General features: G+C 39.4%; 1 long non-coding RNA gene across 3 annotated transcripts in view; it reads left to right on the top strand.

Moving 5' to 3' along the window:
- The window catches only part of LOC307188788, a 111563-nt gene that overhangs the window by 18149 nt on the left and 80637 nt on the right, over positions 1 to 12777 (top strand). For all 3 annotated transcript variants that reach the window (XR_013829069.1, XR_013829070.1, XR_013829071.1), the window contains exon 3: positions 435 to 504. This is a non-coding gene — a long non-coding RNA (uncharacterized lncRNA). The remainder of the gene's footprint in view (positions 1 to 434; positions 505 to 12777) is intronic.

Raw genomic sequence — 12777 nt, 5'->3', positions numbered from 1 at the left:
AGTGGGCCCTTGCTTAGGAAGAGAGGCCCCATGGAACCATGGAGGAGCTGCTCCCCAGTCCCCTGTGGAGAAGAAGATGTGTGCGACCATGGGAATGTGTCTCTCAGATCTCCTACTGTGGGCAGCGTAGTTGATGCCCCACCTGCTCTGATCTACATACACCACCACATTTGCTCTGAGGCCACGTTTCCTGTGGTCTTTTTCCAGACAGTGGTGGTACACAGCAGGCCCATTCCTGTGAGACAGAGGACGCCTCTGACAGATGATTTTGGCCTGAGGATTCTACATCAGCTTTCAGATACTCTCTGAAAGCTTCATGGCATTCTAAGGCCCCTCCTACCTTCCTTCTTTGCCTCACTTCTCACAGGTTAGATGTGTGTCACTGTCTGGCAGATCTCAGCCTTCTCTAGCTTTCTCCCCATTTTTTTCCACAGGCATTTCCCCCAGTTTCTTGCAAGTCTAGTCTGATCTTGGTGTCTACTTCTTGGACCTGAACTGACACAGGTAGGTAGAAATTTACTCACTTTATAGATGAAGAAACTGTGCTTCAGGGAGGTTGAGTAACCTGCTCAAGGTTATATAACCAATAAGTGGCAGAGCCATGATTTAAATCCAGGATCATCTGGCTTCAAAGCCCATGTGCCTAGATTTCATATTTCTGTTTTCTTGCGTCTGCAGTTTCTGTTAGCTTCATTCTCCCCCAGTCTCCTGGAAAGGCTTTTGAATGTTCTAGTCTGTCTCTACCCTGCAAAGGCAGGAGGACTTTTGAGTACTACACTTGTAACAGAATGTGAAAGAAAGAACATTGTACTCTTGGGGTCAGTTACAGTTCTTGGGTTTAAAGAACGCACCTGGGAAGGAGAAATTAAGGGGACAGAGTTGCTGAACTTCCCCTCCCTTCCTGGAGAGTCTTTCTGGAGAGTTAAACCATGAAAGTTCAGAGTTTTGTTTTATAAGAGAAACTGTATGCCTTTATACCCATGATCTTACTAGTACTTGTCCCTCCTTTATGCCCCTCATCTTCTATGAATTTGTGAGTTTTCCTCTTAATTAAATACGACACAAAATTTTTAAGGAGTGAAAATCAAGGGCTGTGTGGACTTTGTGGCTAGGCATCACCTGTGGAATTCATTCACCCTTTCCTGATCACAGTTTCCCTCACTGCCCTGGCTGGCCTCAAGGAGATTGTGCTCTTTTACCATGCGGATTCTCACGTGAACATACGGTTTTTGTGAGATTCTTTATCGAAAACTGGAATATCTGAATGAGATGTTAGTAAAGGATAACAAAAGGAAAACCAACCTAGGGAGTGCTGTTTGCCTATTGCAGGCAACATGGCTTTCAAGTCAGGTTTGTTTTCAGAGTCTGCAGGATGCTTTCCATCCCTGGACAGCTCAGCCAAGGTCTTCCCTTCCTGGCCCTTTCCATTAGGTGAAAACCACTACCTTTTACAGGAGTGAGGCCAGCTAGCTGTCTGCCTCAGGGCCCACCTTAATTGTTCTGTTTCAAATAAATTGTTCCCTTTCTTTTTTGAGGACCCTTGCTTACCCTAGATGTTTGACACAGGGAGTCTCTTCACCCAACTGCTGAAACTCCCTTTCCAGTAAGGATGCAGTTTCCACAGTGTATCATAATTTAACCTCTTCTCCTTGCCCATTTTCATCATCATTCTCATCTCTACTGGATCATTCCCATATTCTCATCAGCACACAAGCATGCTGTGATATACCATCTTAACAAAAAACAAACCACAGAACTGCAAATCACAGAACTACAAACCACAAACAGTACAGAAATGTACTCTATTCTACAACCATTTTCAATTTATGGCTCTTTTCTCTGTTCTCCTTTCTAGCATAACTCTTATCTGTTTCCAGTGCCTCTCTCCCCATTTTTTCCTGAACCTACCACATCAATTAGACTTTCATTCCTACCATTCCACTGAGAATGCTCTTGTGAAGGCCACCAGTGGCCTGCAGTTTATGAAACTCAGGATTTAATTCTAAGTCCCCATCTTGCTTATCCATTAGGCAATATTAACATAGTCGATCACTCCTTGAGACTTTCAAAACGATGTTCACTTGACTTTGGAGATACCACACTCCCCTGGTTTCCTGCCTATATCATGAACTGCTCCTCCTCATATTTTTTATCTCATATTTCTTATCGTATCGGAGCGCCCTAGGACTCCGGCCTCAGACCTTTTCTCTACATATATTCATACCCTATTAAAGGCTGACAAACCACTTTTATAAAGGACTAGATAGTAAATATTTTTGGTTTTGTGGGCCATATGCTCTTTTACAACTACTCAAGAAGCCATAGACAGTACAAACATGAATGTTGAATTGATCAGTGTCATGATTGCTATAAGTATTCAGTGTTTTTTATGAGCCTTACATTGCTAAATAAACAATTTATCAACCTGGTATTTTAGCATAGTTACCTGAGCATTACTGGAACTCAGAGGGAGGAAAAGTTCCCTACCTGTGTAGGGCAGGAGGGGGAGTTCTAGTTTGAAATGTCTATATTTTTCCAGGACCTTGTGCCCAATTTTGTTTAAAATTCAAGGGTTTTAAAAGGCTCAAGGCTCAATCTGAACTCTTTTTTCTTAATAATGTCAGCATTCAGCCTTTGCTCATCATGTGGGAGAAGGATGTGTGTAGGGGGTGGAGGGTGGCTTGGGCATGGCTGTGGGGAGGAATGAGGGACAGCTTCTTAGTAGGGTCTGAGAAAGAGGGAGGTTACTTTATTTGTTGAGATGGGGTGATTAAGCTCCCAAAGTGAATTCTGAGAGACAGCTGCACACAGAAAATAGATGGTGATTAGAACTAATTATTGTTGTTGTAGATGTTTTGCATTTCTATAGCACTTTGTATTTACAAAGAATTTTGTAATCGCTTATTAACTTTCCCCCACCAGAACCTTGTGACATAGGCAACAGTACCACAGATGTTTGTATTTGTCTTCTGGGAAGAAATTTGAGCTGCTTTGGCCATATACTAGAATTAAGGAATCAAAATCCTTATTGCACCTCTTTTACTTCCTTTGTGACTTTGAGAATCCGAATAAGAAGAACTTGAACACTGTTTTATTCTATAATTTTATTATGAAGAGTAACTCATGAAGATGGTTTAGTACTTTGCTAAATTAAAAAAGATATTATATGTAGGTCCATCATAATACTAACTTCTCAAAAATTGTTTTCTTCAGATTTTTAAAAAATAAAATTAATAATAGTGTCTATATCATATTTTTACATATCAAGTGTTTAGCATAGTGCCTAGCGTATTTACCTAATGAGTGCTTAATAAATGTTATCCATTATTAATACTGTAACAAGACCCAAGTAACATAGGCATTCTTATTGCCTCCACTTGAGTTCTTTCTTTAGTGTTCCTGTCTTTGGGTAAAGATGCATGCAGATGTACATTCACTTATTCAGCCATATTTATTGAGTGACTACTGTTTATCAAGCATTGTTCTTGGAGCTAGGTATAGAGTGGTGAACAAAAAAGGAGTACCTGCTCGCATGAAGCTTATATTCTGGCAGGATGGGGAGGACTCACATCATTGTGGAGGAGGGATTTACATTCTAGTGGGAGTTAGGCTAGGATAGAGAGAATAGAAGCATGATTAGGGTATATTTAGAATATGTGTGGAAAAACTTTTTCCTGAAATTTTTATATAAAAATAGTATTTTGTTATAGCAATAGATTAAGTGTTTATGTTTAACCTATTCATTTTTATAAAAGTATTTAAATATATACTTGTTTATTTTCTTTTAGAAAAAATATACTTAGGAATTTATAAAATATTTAAAGAAAATATTATTTTATTTATTATAATATAAATAATAATACCACCATACTGAAATTTTTTAAGATAGGAAAAGTATCTATAATTTCATTACAGTATTATTCCTTTTAAGTCGCCTGCTTCAACGTAGGAAAAATGGGCTCAGTTTCCTGACATTTGGGCATGGCTTGGAGCGGCAGACAGCTCAGTGGTATGGCAGCTGTGGGAAAGGATATCACATAAAGGCATCCTGAACTCCCTTAGCCGAGAGCCTACTTTGAAGGGATGAGGTAAAGGGAGAGGAATATTGGCCATGCTGAAAACGATCAGGTAAAGATGAGTAGACTGGATCAGGATTAAATCCCTGGGACATGCCAGGTGCCAGAAGACCAGAGAGAAGGTTCTGGAGGTTGAGAGGAGCCCCAGGTTCTCACTGTTGCCTTTTCAACCTCAGGTGATTTCTGGGGAAACAGTTGCTGCTATCCCCGCAACGTAAAGACTTAACACTTTTCTTTCTGTTAGGGTATTAGGGCTGTGGATTGACATGCAAGCCAGAGTCCTTGCTAAGATGACCCTGAAACAAGTTAATTTGTAGTTCCACAATCTGTGATTTTGGCCTCTTGCCCTCTTTTCCAGCTTCAACCAATGTCTTCTCAGTCTGGGTTCTTGCCTGGATACATCTAAATTGTGATGCAGTTTCCCAATTTATTCCTCACTCTTCAGACACTGAAATGAGTTGATGAACAACTTGTAGATTTTTAAGGTCAGAATTAGAGTTATGGAATTGAAAAATATGCCCAAAAAGGTCATCTGGGAAGTTTCTCTCCATGTTCCTGACCCTGTCTGAAAAGTTTGTTTCTTTGTCCTGCTTAAACCTTTAGTTCTCTGACAGCAAGATTTCATAAAATGAGACCAGCAGTCACACAAACAGTCACCAACAGTCATACCAGAAATCTTCATCAATATCAGGAGTAAATGTCCCCGATCTTGATGGAAATGTGTTGGGGGCTCTTCTGCTTCTTCTAGGCCCCTTCCTGAGACACTCCCTTGGTTCTGCTTTGGGTGTGAGCACTAGCTGCAAAGCCCTTAAGCTTTCTTTATTCTGGACACTAGAACCACTGGCTTCCTGGCACCTCCTTTAATGGTGCAGCCTCCATGCTTTGTCATTTTGTTGGAAAATCCTATAAGGGTTAGGAACAAGAGATGTTGTTTTAGGAGAAAACTCCCAAATGGTGTCTCTGATCTTAGGTTCCTTCTGTTTTACCAAAGGAAAAGTCAGCCAGGTCATCCGCTGACATGAAGAGACCCAGGCGGGAGTCCACAGCAGCACTTCAGTGCACTGAGAAACTTGCATAAACAGATGTCTTGTCCCAGGTGCTGAGAATTTAAACTTCAGGCTTGGATGAAGCCCCTAGACACATTAGGGAGACGACCAGCAGTTTTTCTATTTTATATGGAAATGCTAATCTCACTTGCAGAAGAGAAGTACCAAAATAGTATTATGATTACAGTAGAAATGTAGGAGTGTAGAATTTGTAATGTTTTAGACAAATTAAGCACGAAATGCAAATACCATATCAGAGTGGGCTGTGTATCCAGATCTCAGCTTAAATTCTCGGAAAGGGTTACAATGGCTAACTAGTGCAGCTGAATAAAGGGCTGCGGTGTGAGGAGATGGAGGGGGTAAAAATAGGTGATGTAGAAAGAGGAGGAGGCAGTCTTAGGTTTGTGACATCTCCTCAGCTCTTCTGGGGAAGTTGTTCATAGATTTGAATATCTACAGTAATGAATTCTCCCACTGAAATACGTATACTTGAGAACTAATTTAATAACTTACTTGGGAGGATAATACAGACTGCTGCTTATGATGACGTGACAACTTGAAGACTTAGTACGTTTGGGCTTCTATAACAATACCATAGACTGGATGGCTTATAAATAGCAGGAATTATTTCTTTTGGCTGTGGAGGCTGGGAAGTCCAAATCAAGGTGCCAGTCAGTAGGTTCAGTGTTTGGTGAGGACCCAGTTCCTGGTTCCTAGATGGCCATCTTTTTGTTGAAATCTCAGATGGTGGAAAACAGAGGGCGAAGCAAGCTCTATCATGACCCTTATAAGGGTACAATCCCATTCATGAGGGCTCCACCTCCATGACCTCATCTAATCCTAATTACCTCCCAAAGGCCCCACTTCCTAATACCATCACATTGGGGTTAGGGTTTCAACATGTGAATTTGTAAGGGGGTCATAAACATTTAGTCCATACAGAGACATTTGATAACCTGCAAATCTGATTGCTTCAATCCTCTGCTCAGAGTGCTCCAAAGGATCCTAGTGCCAGTAGCACAAGTCACTCATTATTTATTGGTTTGCTCATATTATTTTTTTCATTCTTTCCATAAATATTTGTTGAGTAGCAGTCTGTGCTAGGTGCTGGAGATGTAGCAGTAAAGAAGACAGACAAGGGAGACCCACCCCTCTTGGAGCTTGTATCTTGTGGAGACAGACAATAAACAAATAATTTAAATGGAGGTGGTATTTTAATAATAAACTAATGTGGATTTGTTTCACAGACATCCTAACCCCAATCATGTTTCCCAAATCCAATCGTATTCCCTTGTAGCCATTCCACCAGTATGTTCTCCACCATAAAGAAGAACCATATGATGGAGGGGAAACTACCTCCAGAGAAAATGATGAAGTAAAAGAAAGCACTTTCATTGAGAGTAGGGGTATGGAGGTGGGAGGATGTACAGAAATATTCAGATAGTGCGAAGGTGATCTGAGACCCTTTGAGCCTGATGGCAGGTACAAACCTTGGAGAAGCTCTATGTTTGATGTGGAGGTGGGGAAGGGGAGAGTAGGCAACGAAGGAGCATCTGTGAAGGCAAGTGTCTGGGTAAAACTCCTCCCAAAATGCTGCTCGTTTTCAGTGGTCTGTATTTAGAATGCAGAGATTCAACAGTCCCTGTGTAGCTCTAGAGTACTGTGAGGACAGCAAGACCAAGGGACACCGGAGCCACTGAGATGATGGCCGTAATGGAGGTTGGTGGTGGTGCTTGTTGATCCCAAGTGGATTCCAGAAGGACAGAAACTAACAGTCAGGGGTGGATTAGAGATAAACAGGGTGAAACAGCTCAATTGAAGACCAGCAGAAAAAGAGTACGGAGGGCTTCCCTGGTGGCGCAGTGGTTGAGAGTCCACCTGCCGATGCAGGGGACACGGGTTCGTGCCCTGGTCCGGGAAGATCCCACATGCCGCGGAGCGGCTGGGCCCGTGAGCCATGGCCGCTGAGCCTGTGTGTCCGGAGCCTGTGCTCCGCAGCGGGAGAGGCCACAACAATCAGAGGCCCGCGTACCGCAAGAAAACACACACACAAAAAAAGAAAAAAAACAAAAAAAGAGTACGGAGACCAGCTGTACTCCCATGTTTCCAGGGAAGAGTAGTAGACTTTCCCTGACACTGGGACACTGTGTTTGAGAAGCGGGAGGGGGAAGGGAAGAACACTCCTATGAGGGCTGAACTTCGAATTGGCTTAATACTTACCAGAAAGTGACTATCACATGTGAAAAGATCAAGGGGCAAAGGAGAGAATGAAAAGAAGCCTGGACTGATAGGAAAAGTTTAGCTCATGAGAGACTTTTTTTTTTTTTTTTTTGCCACAAAGCAGAAGCATAATATTTGTCAATTGATTAATGTTTTAAAACACAAGGTTCATGATGCCACACCCCTACTTAAAATCCTTCAATAGTTTTCCATTACATTTAGAATGAATCCTAAATCTTTAATAGGGCCTAAAAACTTCTATGATATTGTGGCCCTCCAACATCTTGTAGTACTGCTTCATTTTAATCTCACCAGTCATAATAGTAATAAGCTAATATTTACTGAACAATTACAAACACCCTATGAGGTAGGTATAAATGAGGAAACCAAGGTCCAGAGAGGTTATGTAACTTTTCCAAGGTCACACAGCAAGTTGGGGGCATAGCTGGGATTCAAACCCAGGCCATTTGACTTTGGAACCTGGGCACTTCATCACCATACTGTACTGTCTGTTTCAGTTCCTCATAGTGCAAGTGCTTTCCCACTTCAACCCCCTTGTGTACATTATTCCCTGTCTAAAACGTTCTTCAGATAAACTCACTCTTTCAGTTTCAGCCTAAATGTCACTTCCTCTGCAAGGCTTTCCCTGATAGCCATATCCCAAAGGTTAGGCTACATGTCAGTCCTATACACAATCAGGATACCCTTCTTATTCCTAAGTAGCACTTTTTGTAATTTTATATTTATTTTGTGTAGTAACAGTGCTGGTGGGAGGTTGGGTCAAAAATTTTAAACTCGAACACATACACCAAAAAAAGTAGCTTTTAAAAAAAAAACCTGACCTAGGGAATTCCCTGGCGGTCCAGTGGTTAGGACTCTGCACTTTCATTGCTGAGGGCCCAGGTTCCATCCCTAGTCAGGGAACTAAGATTCCACAGGCTGCCGTGCTGCCAAAGAAAAAAAAAAAAACAAAAAAAAGCTGATCTAATCTTACTTTTGAGCCCCAGCCCCCTTGTTTGTATTTCTGAATTGTTTTGAAGAGCATTAGGAAAGTCCTTATACGTATAGATAAGCGGTTGTAAAATTTATTTTTATGTACTGTCTTTCAGTCTCAGGATTTTCTTCAGTTAAACAGAGCCATTAGAGAAGTTTTATTCCAATTTTTGTAAGACTTCATAGTTTGGTAGTTTGCAGTGTGTTAAAAATTAGTAGAGGGCTTCCCTGGTGGCGCAGTGGTTGAGAGTCCCCCTGCCAATGCAGGGGACACAGGTTTGTGCCCCAGTCCGGGAAGATCCCACATGCCGCGGAGCGGCTGGACCTGTGAGCCATGGCCGCTGAGCCTGCGCGTCCGGAGCCTGTGCTCCACAATGGGATAGGCCACAACAGTGAGAGGCCTGCGTATCGCAAAAACAAAAACAAAAACAAAAATTAGTAGAGGGCCCATTAGAGAGTGCATGCTATTGTGTATTTATTTTTAAAAAGTAAAATGTTTATGGATAAAACAGAGCAATGGGCTTGCATGACATCATGCTTATAATTGAAACTAGTAGTCCTAGGTGGAGTATTTGCTGGTGCTAGGGGTTAGGTTCCAGGGGCTGACGCTAAGATGCGTAACTTACTGAAGCAGCAAAGAACAGGATGATTAGGAAGAGTTATAAGGAAAGTTTGTAAGAAAAACTGAGAGTCAAGCTGAGAAGCCAAAAGCAGTTGAGACATCTGGTGGCAGGATCAAGGCTGAAAATGAGAGGAAAATGAGAAAAATGCACATACAGGTTTTTGTGTCATCAGAGGCTTTCATTTCACTTAGGTAAATACCTGGGACTAGGATAACTGGGCTGTATGGTAAGTCTGTTAAATTTATAAGAAACTGCTAAAATATTTTCCGAAGTAGCTGTACCATTTTGCATTTCCACCAGCAATGTATGAGAATGAGAGTTCCAATTGTTCTACATCCTGATTGGCACTTGATAACATCAGTTTTTTGTTGTTGTTTTGGTTTGGATTTTAGGCATTCTATTAGGTTTATAATAGTATCTCATTGTGGCTTTAATTTGCATTCCCCTAATGACTAATAATATTGAACATCTTTTTACGTGCTGATTTGTCATCTGTGTATCTTTCTTTGGTTAACTGTCTGTTCAAGGCTTTTGTCCATTACAAAACATTACAGATAATTTCCTGTTCCTCTACATCCTTGCCAGTATTTGGTGTTGTCAGTGTTCTGGATTTTGGCCATTTTAATAGGTGTTTAGTGGTATCTCATTGTTTTTTGTTTTTGTTTTTAATTTTAACATCTTTATTGGAGTATAATTGCTTTACACTGTCGTGTTAGTTTCTGCTGTATAACAAAGTAAATCAGCTATATGTACACGTATATCCCCATATCCCCTCCCTCTTGCGTCTCCCTCCCACTCTCCCTATCCCACCTCTCTAGGTGAACACAAAGCACCGAGCTGATCTCCCTGTGCTATGCAGCTGCTTCCCACTAGCTATCTATTTTACATTTGGTAGTGTATATATGTCAATGCTATTCTCTCACTTCGTCTCAGTTTACCCTTCCCCTTCCCCGTGTCCTCAAGTCCATTCTCTACATCTTCGTCTTCATTCCTGTCCTGCCACTAGGTTCATCAGAACCATTTTTTTTTTTAGATTCCATATATATGTGTTAGCATATGGTATTTGTTTTTCTCTTTCTGACTTACTTCACCATGTATGACAGACTCTAGGTCCATCCTCATTGTTTTATTTTGTATTTCCTTGATGACATGTGATGTGGGGCATCTTTTATGTGCTTATTTGCCATCTGTATATCTTCTTTTGCCCATTTTAAAATTGGGTTGTTTCTTTTATTACTGTGGAGTTTTGAGAGTTTTTTATATATTTTGGATAAAGTCCTTTGTCAAATATCTGATTTGCAAATATTTTCTCCCAATTTGTGGCTTGTCTTTTCATTCTCTTAACAGTATCTTCCAAAGAGCAGAAGTTCAGAATTTTGATGAAGTACAATTTATCAGTGTGATCTTTTATGAATCTTGCTTGGATAGTATATTTAAAAACTCTGTTCCTAGCTCAAAATCACAAAGGTTCTCTTGTGTTTTCTTCTAAGAGTTTTAGTATTATACATTGCCTTTAGGTCTGTGATCAATCTTGAGTTAATTTGGAGTGTGTGAGGTATAAGTCAAGAATCAGTTGGTCTTTATTGTGAGGGGGGTGCAAATGGATGCACAATTATTCTGGCACCATTTGTTGAAAAGACTTATCATTTCTCCATTGATTTGGCTTTCCACTTTGATCAAAAATCATTTGTCCATTTATGTGTTGGATCTATTTCTGGGCTCCCTGTTTTAGGAATTGACTATTATTTTTTCCCTAAAGGGCCAGATATTAAATAGTTTAGGCTTTGCAGGTCAGATGGTCTCTGTTGCAACTACTCAGCTCAGTTATTGTAGCATGAAAGCAACTATAGACAACATGTAAACGAATGAGCATGACTGTGTTCCATAAAACTTTATTTTCAAAATAGGCTGTCGGTCACATTTGGCCCACAGGTCACAGTTTGCCAATCCCTGCTCTATTCTGTTCCATTGACTTTTGTGTCTCTCTTTTCTCTAGTACCACACTGTGTTGGTTACTGTAGTAAGCCTTGAAATCAGGTAATGGGAGTCCTCCACTTTACTTTTCTTTTCTTCAGTTGTTTTGGGTATTCTACTTTCTTTGCTTTTCCGTATAAATCTATAAGAAATCCTGCTGGGAATGTACAGATCAGTTTGGGGAAAGTTGAAACATTAACTAAATTAAATTTTCCAGTCTTTAAACTTAATAGGTCTCTTTGTTTATTTGGGTCTTCTCTGATTTTTTTCATCAGCAATTTTTTTCCATCAGCGTTTTGTAATTTCCAAATATTTGGGGATTTTCCAGAAATCTTTCTAGTCATTAAATAATGACTTGCAGTTTAATTATTTTATGATCAGACAATATACTTTGTACAATTTTAGTTTTTAAAAAATTGTTAAGGTTTGTTTTACGGCCCAGAATATGGCTTATCTTGATGAATACTCCATGTGCACTTGAAATGAATGTGTATTCTGCTCCTGTTGGGTGCCGTGCTCTATAAATGTCAATATGGTCAAGTTGGTTGATAGTATTGTTCAGGTCTTCTATATCCTTGCTAATTTTTGGTCAACCTGTTACAGAGAGAAGGGTATTTAAATGTCCAGGTATACTTGTGGATTTGTCTCTATCTCTTTTCTATCAGTTTTTGCTTCATGTATTCTGGAGCTCTGGGTTCTTAGGAGCATATACATTTAAAATTGTTCTCTTCTTGGGTAGTTGTCCAATTCTTCACTATAAAAGTTTCCTCTTTACTGCTGGTAGTTTTCCTTGTTCTGAGGTCTGCTTTTTCTGACATTGAAAGAGCCAATCCAGCTTTTTTTCTGATTAGTGTTTGCATTATCTATCTATCTATCTATCTATCTATCTATCTAGTAGGTTTCTTGAAAGCAGCATATTGTTATATAGTTTCGTCTTTTAAAATTGAATGTGAGAATTTCTTTGTTTTAATTGATATATATAGACCATTTATATTTACTGTGATAATTGAAATGGTTAGACTTAGTTGTACATTTTATTATTTTCCTGTTTGTCTTCTTTGTTTCTTGCTCCTCTTTCCTGGCTTCTATTGGAATTTTTGCATATTTACTAATATTCTGTTTTAACTTATTTACTGGCTGTTGGCCATGTAGCTTTGCATCATTTTTAGTGGTCGTTCCAGTGATTATAATATATAATACATACCCAGCTCTCACAGTCTATTTAAATTTAATATCACTTCGAGTGAAACACAGGAGCCTTACAACCACAAAGCTCCCTTTATCATGTCCCTTTATCAGTGTCTTATGTATTACATCTATAAATACAATGTTGTAATTGTTGGTTTCAACATTCATACATATATTAAAGTACTTAAGAGTAGAAAAATCGTCTGTTTATCCTGATATTTACACTTTCTTTTGTTCTTCCTTAATTCCTGAAGTTTCAACTTTCCTTCTGGGATCATGTCTCTTAGGCCTGAAGAACTTCCTTTAGAATATCTTTTAGAGCAGGTCTACTGGTGACAGATTCTGTTAGTTTTCTTTCTTATGAGAATGTTTCTAGTTCATCTTAATTTTAAAAAACTTTTAAAATTAAGACATAGTTGAGGTACAATATTATATAAGTTACAGGTGTACAACATAGTGATTTATAATTTTTTTTTTGATTTATAATTTTTTTTAGTGATTTACAATTTTTTAAGGTTATACTCCATTTATAGTTATTGTAAAATATTAGCTATATTCCCTCTGTGTTTGTATAATATATCCTTGTAGCTTATTTATTTTATTTTATTTTAATTTTTTTAAAACTTTATTTATTTTTGGCTGCGTTGGGTCTTCGTT

The sequence above is a fragment of the Stenella coeruleoalba genome, assembly GCF_951394435.1.
Source record: "Stenella coeruleoalba genome assembly, chromosome: 7".
Classification (NCBI taxonomy): domain Eukaryota; kingdom Metazoa; phylum Chordata; class Mammalia; order Artiodactyla; family Delphinidae; genus Stenella; species Stenella coeruleoalba.
Note: the sequence above shows the minus strand (reverse complement) of the source record. Positions and strands in the feature narration are given on the sequence as shown.